The sequence below is a fragment of the Hypanus sabinus genome, chromosome 6, assembly GCF_030144855.1.
Source record: "Hypanus sabinus isolate sHypSab1 chromosome 6, sHypSab1.hap1, whole genome shotgun sequence".
Lineage (NCBI taxonomy): Eukaryota > Metazoa > Chordata > Chondrichthyes > Myliobatiformes > Dasyatidae > Hypanus > Hypanus sabinus.
In genome coordinates this window covers 15,116,932-15,126,890 of record NC_082711.1, presented here as the reverse complement: position 1 = coordinate 15,126,890, position 9,959 = coordinate 15,116,932, and positions in this window count along the sequence as shown.

Here is a 9,959-nt window from a genome sequence, read left to right as displayed (position 1 = left end):
AGCCACAGGAAGTCCTTCCCTCTCATCTGCAACCCAGCTGGCCATTTTTGAGTCACACAAAGGAAGTTTTCAGTTATCCAAATGAGTTGTTACCAAAAACATTGTCCCAGTGAGAGTGGATCTTTTCCGTGGGACACGGGCTTTAATGGAATCTCCTGTTCCCCACAGATCATCCAGAGGACTCTTCCCACTGGAATTAGGTGGGTTGAGGGCAGGGGCTCCCAACGTGCAACAAAAGCTGTAGCCCCTCCCTCATCCTACCTGCTTCTGCACCCCCAGTTCCAGGGTTGCCTTATCCGGTTGCAATCACTCAGCAGCCAAATAACGTGAAGGGGTCTGGACTTGGCATTAAAAAAACACTCATGTGAGGCAAGAATGGGCAAGTTCTGTGCAGATCTGTATTTCAGTACCACTAACCCTTTTTTGTGGGGATTACAGTGTCCTGCAATATGGCTTCCAGTACAGGGCTGAGTTCCCAGTCTGCTGGGGGGAGGGGGCTGCTGGGTTGTCTGAGATTCTAAACAAAGCCTTTCCTTCCCTAGTGACAGCCTCTACCCCCAAGAAACCACCACAGAAAGATTCTGTCCACTCCCCCTTTGCTGGTTCCCAATATGTCCCACCTCCTGCCCCTTACACACCCTCTTGCCATCTCCCTCTGTGCCCCCTGCTTTTCTTCAGACCCTTTCACTCATTCACCCTTGAAGGGTCTCAGCCCAAAATGTCAATGGTTTCAAATACTTAACACTGTAAGACATAAGAGCAGAATTGGGCTGTTTGGCCCATTGAGTCTACTCTGCCATTCCATCATAATTCAATGTACATGGAGTCATGATAAAAACCTACATTTTTAATCCCCTGCATAGATGCTGCCTGATCTCCTGAGTTCTTCCAGTATTTTGTGTATGTTACTCTAGATTTCCAGCATCTGCAGAATTCTCTGTCTTTCTTGAAAGCTTTGAACTCACAACTGCCTGGGTAAGAGTAATTCAACCATTAGCCCACTTCCATGGTTGCCTGGACTAGTTGTGGGTCACCTTGCCCCCGCCCCCACCAATGCATTTACCAGCCAATTTCTCCTTTTGGCGGGGGGGGAGGGGGAACAAAAAATCCACTACCACTGGGAAGGAGGAAGATTTAAAGAGATGAGCTTTATTTGTCACATATAAATCGAAGCATGCAGTGAAATGTGTCATTTGCATCAAATCGGCGAGGTAGCAGTGGGGGGAGCCTGCAGGTGTGGCCACAATTCCAACACCAACATAGCTTGCCCATAACTCAGTGCCTCTACCCACACTATGGAATGTGGGAGAAAACCGGAGCACCCGGAGGCAGGGAGAAAGTACAAACTCCTACAGGCAGTGGTGGAACTGGATCCAACAGCTGGCTGGCCACTGCGCTACTGTCCCATCCAGAATGGCACAAGTCACAGGAACACACAGGGTATTTGTGGAGAAGTATTGATATCCACCAACTACCTAAGGATGAATGAAGCTTTCCATGCAAAAGTCGGCACTAAATTATTGCACATCTCCCCTTAGTGAAGTTTACTGTATCTGTGGGTGTGGGTGTTGGCAGTGTTCAACATCTTGAGAACTGAACCCAATGCACTGTAAACAGTAAACCATAAATTATAAGCACATCCATGAGTAATAAATATAATAATTTAATCTTTACATTTTTTATGCATGTCTTCATTTTCTTCTCTGATGCTCCTCTTTGGAGAATATGTCTCCAGTCTCCTATCATTTTCTTTTTAAATTGCCTTATTAAGATACAAATTTAAATTGGTAAGGAAGTTTATTATTGGCAAATGTACAGTGGAAATCTTTGTTTTGTATGCCATCCATACGGACATTTTGTTACAGCAGTACATTGGGCTACTTTGTGGGTTGCCACTGGGCATTGCTGAGAGAATAGGTTAGTAGGAAAATAGAATTGCTGGGGTTGCTTTTAGAACTAGTATTGACTTAAAAGTCATAGAGTCAAACAGTACCACAGCACAGAAACAGGCCCTTTGGCCCATCTAGTCTGTGCTGAGCTGGTTTTCTGCCTAGTCCTGTTGACCTGGATCCAGACCAAACCCCTCCAAGCCCCTTTCATTCATGTACTCATCCTAAATTCTCTTACATGTCATGACTCAACCCCCATTGACCCTTTCCACTGGCAGCTCGTTCCTCATTCCCACCACCCTCTGAGTGAAAAAGTTCCCCATTCAGATTTCACTTTAACCTAAACCTATGACCTTTAGTTCTAGTGTCAACCATCCTGTGGGGGAAGAAGCCTACAGGCATTCATTTTGTACACCTCTATCAAGTCACCTTTCATCCTCTTCCACTGTGAGCTCACTCCAAAGAGCCCTCACTCAAGTTGTGTGTTATAGGGAAAGGTTAAATTGGTCAGGACTTTGTTCACTGGAGTGCAGGAGAATGAGGAGAAATTTCACAAGGTATATTGAGGAAAAGTCCCTCCTTCCAGTCCTGATGAAGGGTCTTGGCCCAAAATATTGACTCTTTACTCATAGATGCTGTTTGGCCTGCTGAGTTGCTCCAGCATTTTGTGTGTGTTGCTCGGATTTCCAGTGTCTCCATTTTTCTCATGTTTCTGATGCATTGACCCTATCTGTTCTCTTCATAATCTTGTATACCTAGGCTAGGGCCTCAAGATGGAGATGGAAGAGAGGTGACTTAATAGAGGTTACAGGTGTACAAGATGATAAGAACATAGATTGAGTAGATGGCTAGAACTTCTTTCCCTGGGGCAGAAATGATTAATACAAAGGTTTAAAGTGATTGGAGGAAAGTGTATGGGGGGGGATGATGTCAGAGGGTACAAGTTCTTTACACGGAGGGTAGGTGCAAGGACTGCCCTGCCAGGAGTGGTGCTTTAGGGACATTAGGTGGACACATTAGGGACGTTAAAGAAACAGTTAGATAGGCACATGGATGATAGAAAAATGGAGGGGTATGTAGGAGGGAAGGATTAGGTTGATCTTAGAGTAGGTTAAAAGATTGGTACAACATTGTGGGCTGAAAGGCCTGTATTGTGCTGTAATGTTCTATGTTGTCCCAGCAGTATCCATGTAAATTTTCTCCATACTCTTTCAAGCTTACTGATATTTTGCTTGCAATTACGTGACTAGAACTGCACACATCTGCACACTTGATGGGCCAAATAGTCCCCTTCTGTCTAGTCAGGGGTGAGCTGCTAAATGGTACTCTCCATTGCTGTTAATGTTAAAGTCTACCAACTCCAGGCTAAAGATTATCCAATATTACAGGTAAACAGAAAAGCAGAAGCCTTCCCAGAGGTTGGCATCCTCCTTCATTAATCTTTGACCCTTCCAAAGAGCAACGAGAGAAAAAAACTCTCTTCACCTTTCAAAGTGTCTCTGCTCTTTCCTCCTGAACAACATCTAATTATCTTCCTACATTTCTAATTAAAAATACCAGTCAGATTCACTGGGTTAATGAGAGAATCAAATCATTTTTGAAGGATAAATTCCTATGCATATCACTATTTATGTCAATGGTGACTGGTTGATCCATGTTGGTTCATCATGATTTCTGTTGTTGTTAGGCCTGACGTTAATTAAAATGAAAATGAAAACAAGGTGACAATTATACAAATTTATTCTGTCCAAGTTTTCGCTCTGTGATAAGGGAAAAGAAAGATATGAATATATTAGCATAGCTAAGCAGGCAGAGAACAGGAGTTTGGCAGCAGCAGTAGCCTGGAATTGAATGCAGAATAAAATATTCCTGATGTTTGTAAACTAATTATTCTGCAGAATAATAAATGACAGGAAGGTTCCTGAATGATTAACAGGGAACCGTGTTCTCTTGCTTCAGCAAATGACCTTTATTTCCAATCCCAGCCACTAATAGGATTTTGTGCACTGGCCATTGCATTATCTATTCAGACACTTACAGTAATATGCTGATAATCAGACACCCTTGGGGCATTAGTGGTGCTAGACGAGGATATTTTATGGACTATCAGATTTTATTCCTATTAAAATCAGAACACATTTATTTCACTGCTCTTTTACGCATTTCTAAGCACAACAGTAAATTTTCCAGTGCAATGTGCAAGTTTAAAGGGAGTAGGATATACACAGGAGCAGGACTAGGTGGTCTGTGTTATAGAGAATGGTTGGTCAGGATGGGACTTCAGTCCTTGGCGCATAGGAGGCTGTGGTGTATAAAGCTTTTACCAGAAAGCAGCATCCATCATAAAGGATCCCCACCATCCAGGCCTGCTGCCACCAGGAAGGAGATACAGGAGACTTTGGTCCCACACCACAGGCTTCGGAAATAGTTACTACCCAACAACCATCAGGCTCCTGAACCAGCATGGATAACTTCACTCACTTCAAAGCTGAACACAACCTATGGACTCACTTTCGAGGACTCCACACTTGTGTTCTCAGTATTATTCATTTGTTTATTAATTATTATTATCTTTATTTGCACAATCTTATTTTGCACATTGGCTACTTGTCAGTCTTTGTGTGTAGTTTTTCCATTTCTGCTCTCTTGGAATGTACAAGACTGAGGGGAAATCTGATAGAGATAAAATTATGAGGAGTATAGATAGGGCCAACGTAAGCAGGGTTGTTTAAAGGGAAACCTGAGGAGAAACTTCTTCAATCAGAGAGTGGTGTAAGTGTGGAACGAGCTGCCAGAGGAAGTGCTGGTTGTGGGTTTGATTTCAACATTTGAGATAAGTTTGGATAAATACATGGATGGGAGGATATGATGTCCATGAGCTTGCAAAGGGGATGGGGGAGCTTTAGTAAAATGGTCTTGTGTGAGATAGCATCTTCAAGAGAAGTGACAAAAAACTTAAAATCCAAGTTTATTGTCACAGGGTACAAATGCCAGGAAAATTTGTGTCTTTGCAGCAACAATGCAGTACATTACAAACATAAATTATGAAACTTAAATTACCAGAAATTTTACGTAACTTAGTCACTGATAAAGAGAAAATTTACAAGGATGTTACTGTAATACAGGGGAAGGGTGAATAGATTAATTGGTTGCAATAAGACTTTGGTAAGGCCAAATTTGGAGAACTGTGTGCAGTTTTGGTCATCTACCTAGGGAAAAGTTATCAATATAGTTGAAAGAATATGGAGGAAATTTACAAGGATTTTGATGGAATTTGGGGATCTGAATTATAGAGAAGAATTGAATAGGTTAGGACTTTATTTCCTGAAGCCTAGGAGAATGAGAGATTTGATAGAGGTATACAGAATTATGAAGGCTATAGATAGGGTAAATGCAAGCAGGCTTTTTCCATTGAGGTTGGGTGAGACTAGAACTAGAAGTCATAGGTTAAGATTGAAATCTGAGAAAGGGGAGCTTCTTCACTCAGAGAGTGGTGAGAGTGTGGAACGGGCTGCCGGCAGATGGGGTGGATGCAGGTTCAGTTACAACATTTAAGAGAAGTTTGGATAAGTATATAAACAGGAGGAGTATGGAGGGCTGTGCTGCAAGTATGTTGATGGGACCAGGCAGAATAACAGTTCGGCAAGAACGAGATGGGTCAAAGCGCCTGTTTCTGTGCTCTGTAGCTCTAAAAATAAACACAAAGACATTAGTGCAGGGTAGAGTTAGAGCTTTTCATGTCAGTTGGCATGTGGTGAGAAGAAAGGCCAACTCCGTCACCAAGACAGAACTTCATTTAACCCCTGAAGGGCGGAGGAAACGCAAGAGACCAAAGACAACTTGGCACTGTACCACCGAGGCAGAAATGAGGGCCCTGAACCACAGCTTGAGAAGATATCCAAGGACAGAGAGAGAGATGGGAGGGCCTTCATTACTGCCTTAAGTGCCAATGGCGTAATGAACAGTAAGTCAAGAACATGACGGCAGCGGGGAAGAAGCTGTTGAACCTTGACAGTTGGATATTCAGGTTCCTGTACACCTCCTGCCTGATGGCAGCAATGAGATATAGTGAGATTAAAGTAAAAGGTTAAAGTCTTTTGAGCCTCCTCACTGCCCAGCCACACAGAGCAAAGTTAGAATTATTCTTGGCAGTGTTGTGAATGGGTTCAGGGAAGTTCTGTTATAGATCTGTGACATGGTGCCCTTACATGCGCTCAAATGCTAAAAATACGGATTAATAATACACTGTCACCAGAGGCTTCAAGATACCAGTCACTGGTGCTGGTTACGGAGACTTGTGAAATGTAATTGGTTAGGCAGTTAGTCAGAGGAATCTTTCCAACTGACCAGCAATCCAAATTAATAAACGACTAATTTTCCAGAACATTCCAATCAGGTTCTGGCAGAATTAACTTTGCTAGCTATATTCAATTCCAATCAGGGTACGCGTGATGGCTAGGTTTATGTGGAAGTTACGTTAAAAATTCACTTAGAAATTATTTAGTCAGCTGGGGCTTGGCTGTTGACACTTTCAACCTGGATTGAGGGGTCCAGATCCAGTTAGAATTACAGCTATATATCATTTTGAAGATGGGGAGAACAGACAGACATACGTACTGTTGGATCCAGAGGGTTTTGAGATCCAAAGGTTCTTTGAAAGTTAAGAATGACAACGCATTGCTTATGATTGTTTTATTAAGTGTTACAAAAGCGGAGAGGGAGAGAAGAGATATGGCAAAGAGACAAAGAAAAGGGAAAGACAAAGGTGGTAGGTATGGTCTTTTATCAGACTACCTGATAACAGAAAATTCCATTGATAATAGGTAACCACTAACTGGATTCAAATAGTGTGACATTGCCACTGAAACTCAGAAGTTTCCTTAAAAATACAGAGGCAAGTCTAACTACTGAAAAACTCTTTGAACAATTGCACGTATATGGGTTATTATATAAAAATACAGATAAGCATAAGAAAGTTAAACTACAAGAAAAGCAAAAATTCTACTGCCCAATACTAATGACATTGTTATTAAGAGGGATGAGGTTCTGCTGCGTGAGTTTTGGGAGGTTAGCAGAAGATTTGAAACGCAGGAACTTTAGGGTCATTATCTTGGAAAGAGGAACATAGGACAACAGGTGTGCTGGAAAGAGAGATTTGGGTACTTGGATCATTGGGGTCACTCTGTCCAATCAGGTTGTATGGGTAGAATTTGGGAATGGGGGGTTGGTTGATCACTTTTCTGGGATAATATAATAGTCCTCCCAACAGTCAACAGAAACTAGAAGAACAATTAAGTAAACGAAAGGTGCAGGAGCACAAATGCAAGAGATTCTGCATATGCTGGAAACCCAGAGCAACACACACACAATATGGTAGAAGAACTCAACACGCCAAGCAGTATCTTTGGAGAGGAATAGACAGTCAATGTTTCAAACCGAGACCCTTCATCAGAACTGGAAAGGAGTGGGGAAGAAGCAAGTATACGAAGGTGGGGAGAGAGGAAGGAGTACAAGCTGGCAACTGATTGATTAAAGGTAGGTGGGTGGGGGAGTGAGAAGCTGGGAACTGATAGGTGGAAGAGGTAAAGGACTGAAGAATAAGGAACCTGATAGGAGGAGACAGTGGGCCATGGAGGAAAGGGAAGGACGAAGGGCATGAGATGGAGATGATGGACAGGTGAAGAGAAGGGGTAAGGGGAAGGGGAAAGTCAGAATGGAGAACAGTAAAAGAGAGAACGGGGTGGGGAAAATACTGGAAGTTGGAGAAATCGGTTGACGTGGAGTGGAATTCAAATGATCTTGCACTCAAAATCCACACGTCTCCAGGGTTAAGGAAGGACATCCTGGCTGTAGAGGAAGTGCAGCGTAGATTCACAAGGTTAATTCCTGGGATGTCTGGACTGTCTTACGCAGAGAGGTTAGAGAGATTGGGCTTGTGCACGCTGGAATTAAGGAGATTGAGAGGGGATCTGATTGAAACATATAAGATTATTAAGGGATTGGACAAGATAGAGGCAGGAAATATGTTCCAGATGCTGGGAGAGTCCAGTACCAGAGGGCATGGTTTGAGAATAAGGGGTAGGTCATTTAGGACAGAGTTAAGGAAAAACTTCTTCTCCCAGAGAGTTGTGGGGGTCTGGAATGCACTGCCTCGGAAGGTAGCGGAGGCCAGTTCTCTGGATGCTTTCAAGAAGGAGCTAGATAGGTATCTTATGGATAGGGGAATCAAGTGATATGGGGACAAGGCAGGAACCGGGTATTGATAGTAGTTGATCAGCCATGATCTCAAAATGGCGGTGCAGGCTCAAAGGGCCGAATGGTCTACTTCTGCACCTACTGTCTATGGTCTAAAGTCTATTGTCAGTTTGAACCCCTCCACATCCACCCACCTTCTCATTCTGGCTTCTGCCCCCTTCCTTTTCAGTCCTGATAAGGGGTGTTGGCCTGAGACATCGATTATTGATTCCTCTCCATCGACGCTGCCTGACCTGCTGAGTGTCCCTACAGCAGTTTAAAGGTGTAGGAGCAACAGGGTTAGAGTGCTAAGAGCTTTTAACTTACCCAATAGTGACTAGGATTGCTTTAGCATGCGGCTTAGATGGGACATAATTTAGTAACTATATCCAAGAAAGTATTTTCAAGATAACATGTAAACTGATGGCAGAAATAGTGCAGAAGTTGGAATCGCAGGAAGTAAAACTGGCAGGGTGTTAGCAGGTGAACACTTGGAGAATGGTGGATAGAGAGCATATTACTGCAAGCTTAAGGACAGTTATGGAAAGGGGTGAGGTTGGTCCTTAAGGTATGGCCTTGAATGGGGGGGGAGGGGGGGGGAAGGAATGATTTCTATGGCACATTAAGTAGACCTGGCAAAAGTAGATTGTAGATTGAGGTCAAATGCTTGTGGGGAAAGCAGCATTAAATAAGGAGTCTTCTAAAAGACACTTAGTATGAATGAGAGGGAAAGGTGGCAAAGGATATTGGTATTAGCTTATTATTGTCACAGGAACCATGATACAGTGACAAGCCTGCCTTGCAGTCTGTTCATACATATCAAATAATTATAGTGCATTGAGGCAGTACAAGGGAAAACAATAACAGAATGCAGTGTAACAGCTACAGATAAAGTGCAGTACCGACAGACAATAAGGTGCAAGGTCATAATGAGGTAGCTTGTGAGGTAAAGACTCTATTTTATCATACTAGGGAGCTATTTAACACTCTTACAAAGGGGTAGAAGCTGTTCTTGAGCCTGCTGGTACATGTTTTTAGGCTTCTGTATCTTCTGCTCAATGGGAGAGAGGAGAAAAGAGAATGCCCGGGTGGGTGGGGTCTTTGATTAGGCTGGCTGCTTTACTGAGGTAGCGAGGTATATAGACAGAGTCGATAGAGGGGAGGCTGGTTCATGAGTTGTGCTGTGTCCACAACTCTCTTAAGTTTCTTGTGGTCACGTGCAGAGCAGTTGCCATACATTGCCGCTATCCATTCAGTCAGAATGTTTTCTACAGTGCATCAATAAAAGTTGATAAGTTGGCAGGATTCTTCATTGTTGCTTCCATAACAATATTTGTGGCCAGTCAGGGTTGTTGGCCCTGAGCTGAACCCCTTAACCTGCAGGACCGGTGGACCACTCTTAGTCTGGCCTCTACCCTTTGATCTGTTTGGCATTGGTGACCCTACGAAGAGTCAAAGCACAAGACCCTGACGCCAGCCAACAAGGACATGCCAGATTTCTTTAGCCTCCTGGGAAAGGCGTAGGTGAGCTTTCTTGGCTGTGACATCAATGTGGATGGTCTAGGACATGCGATTGATGATGTTCACTCAACCTGCTGTACCCTAACACCACTGACGTGGGCAGGACACCTCCCTCCTGAAGACAACCACCAGCTCATTTGTTTAGTTGATATTGAAGGAAAGGTCGCTGAAGATTTGATATAGCACATACAAATTTTGAATTTTGGAATCTCACAGGTTGGGCATGGCATGGGGTAGATGATACAAAAAGCCTGAAAGAATTACCACCAGGCTTAAGGACAGCTTCTTCCCTGCCGTTACAAGACTACTGAATGG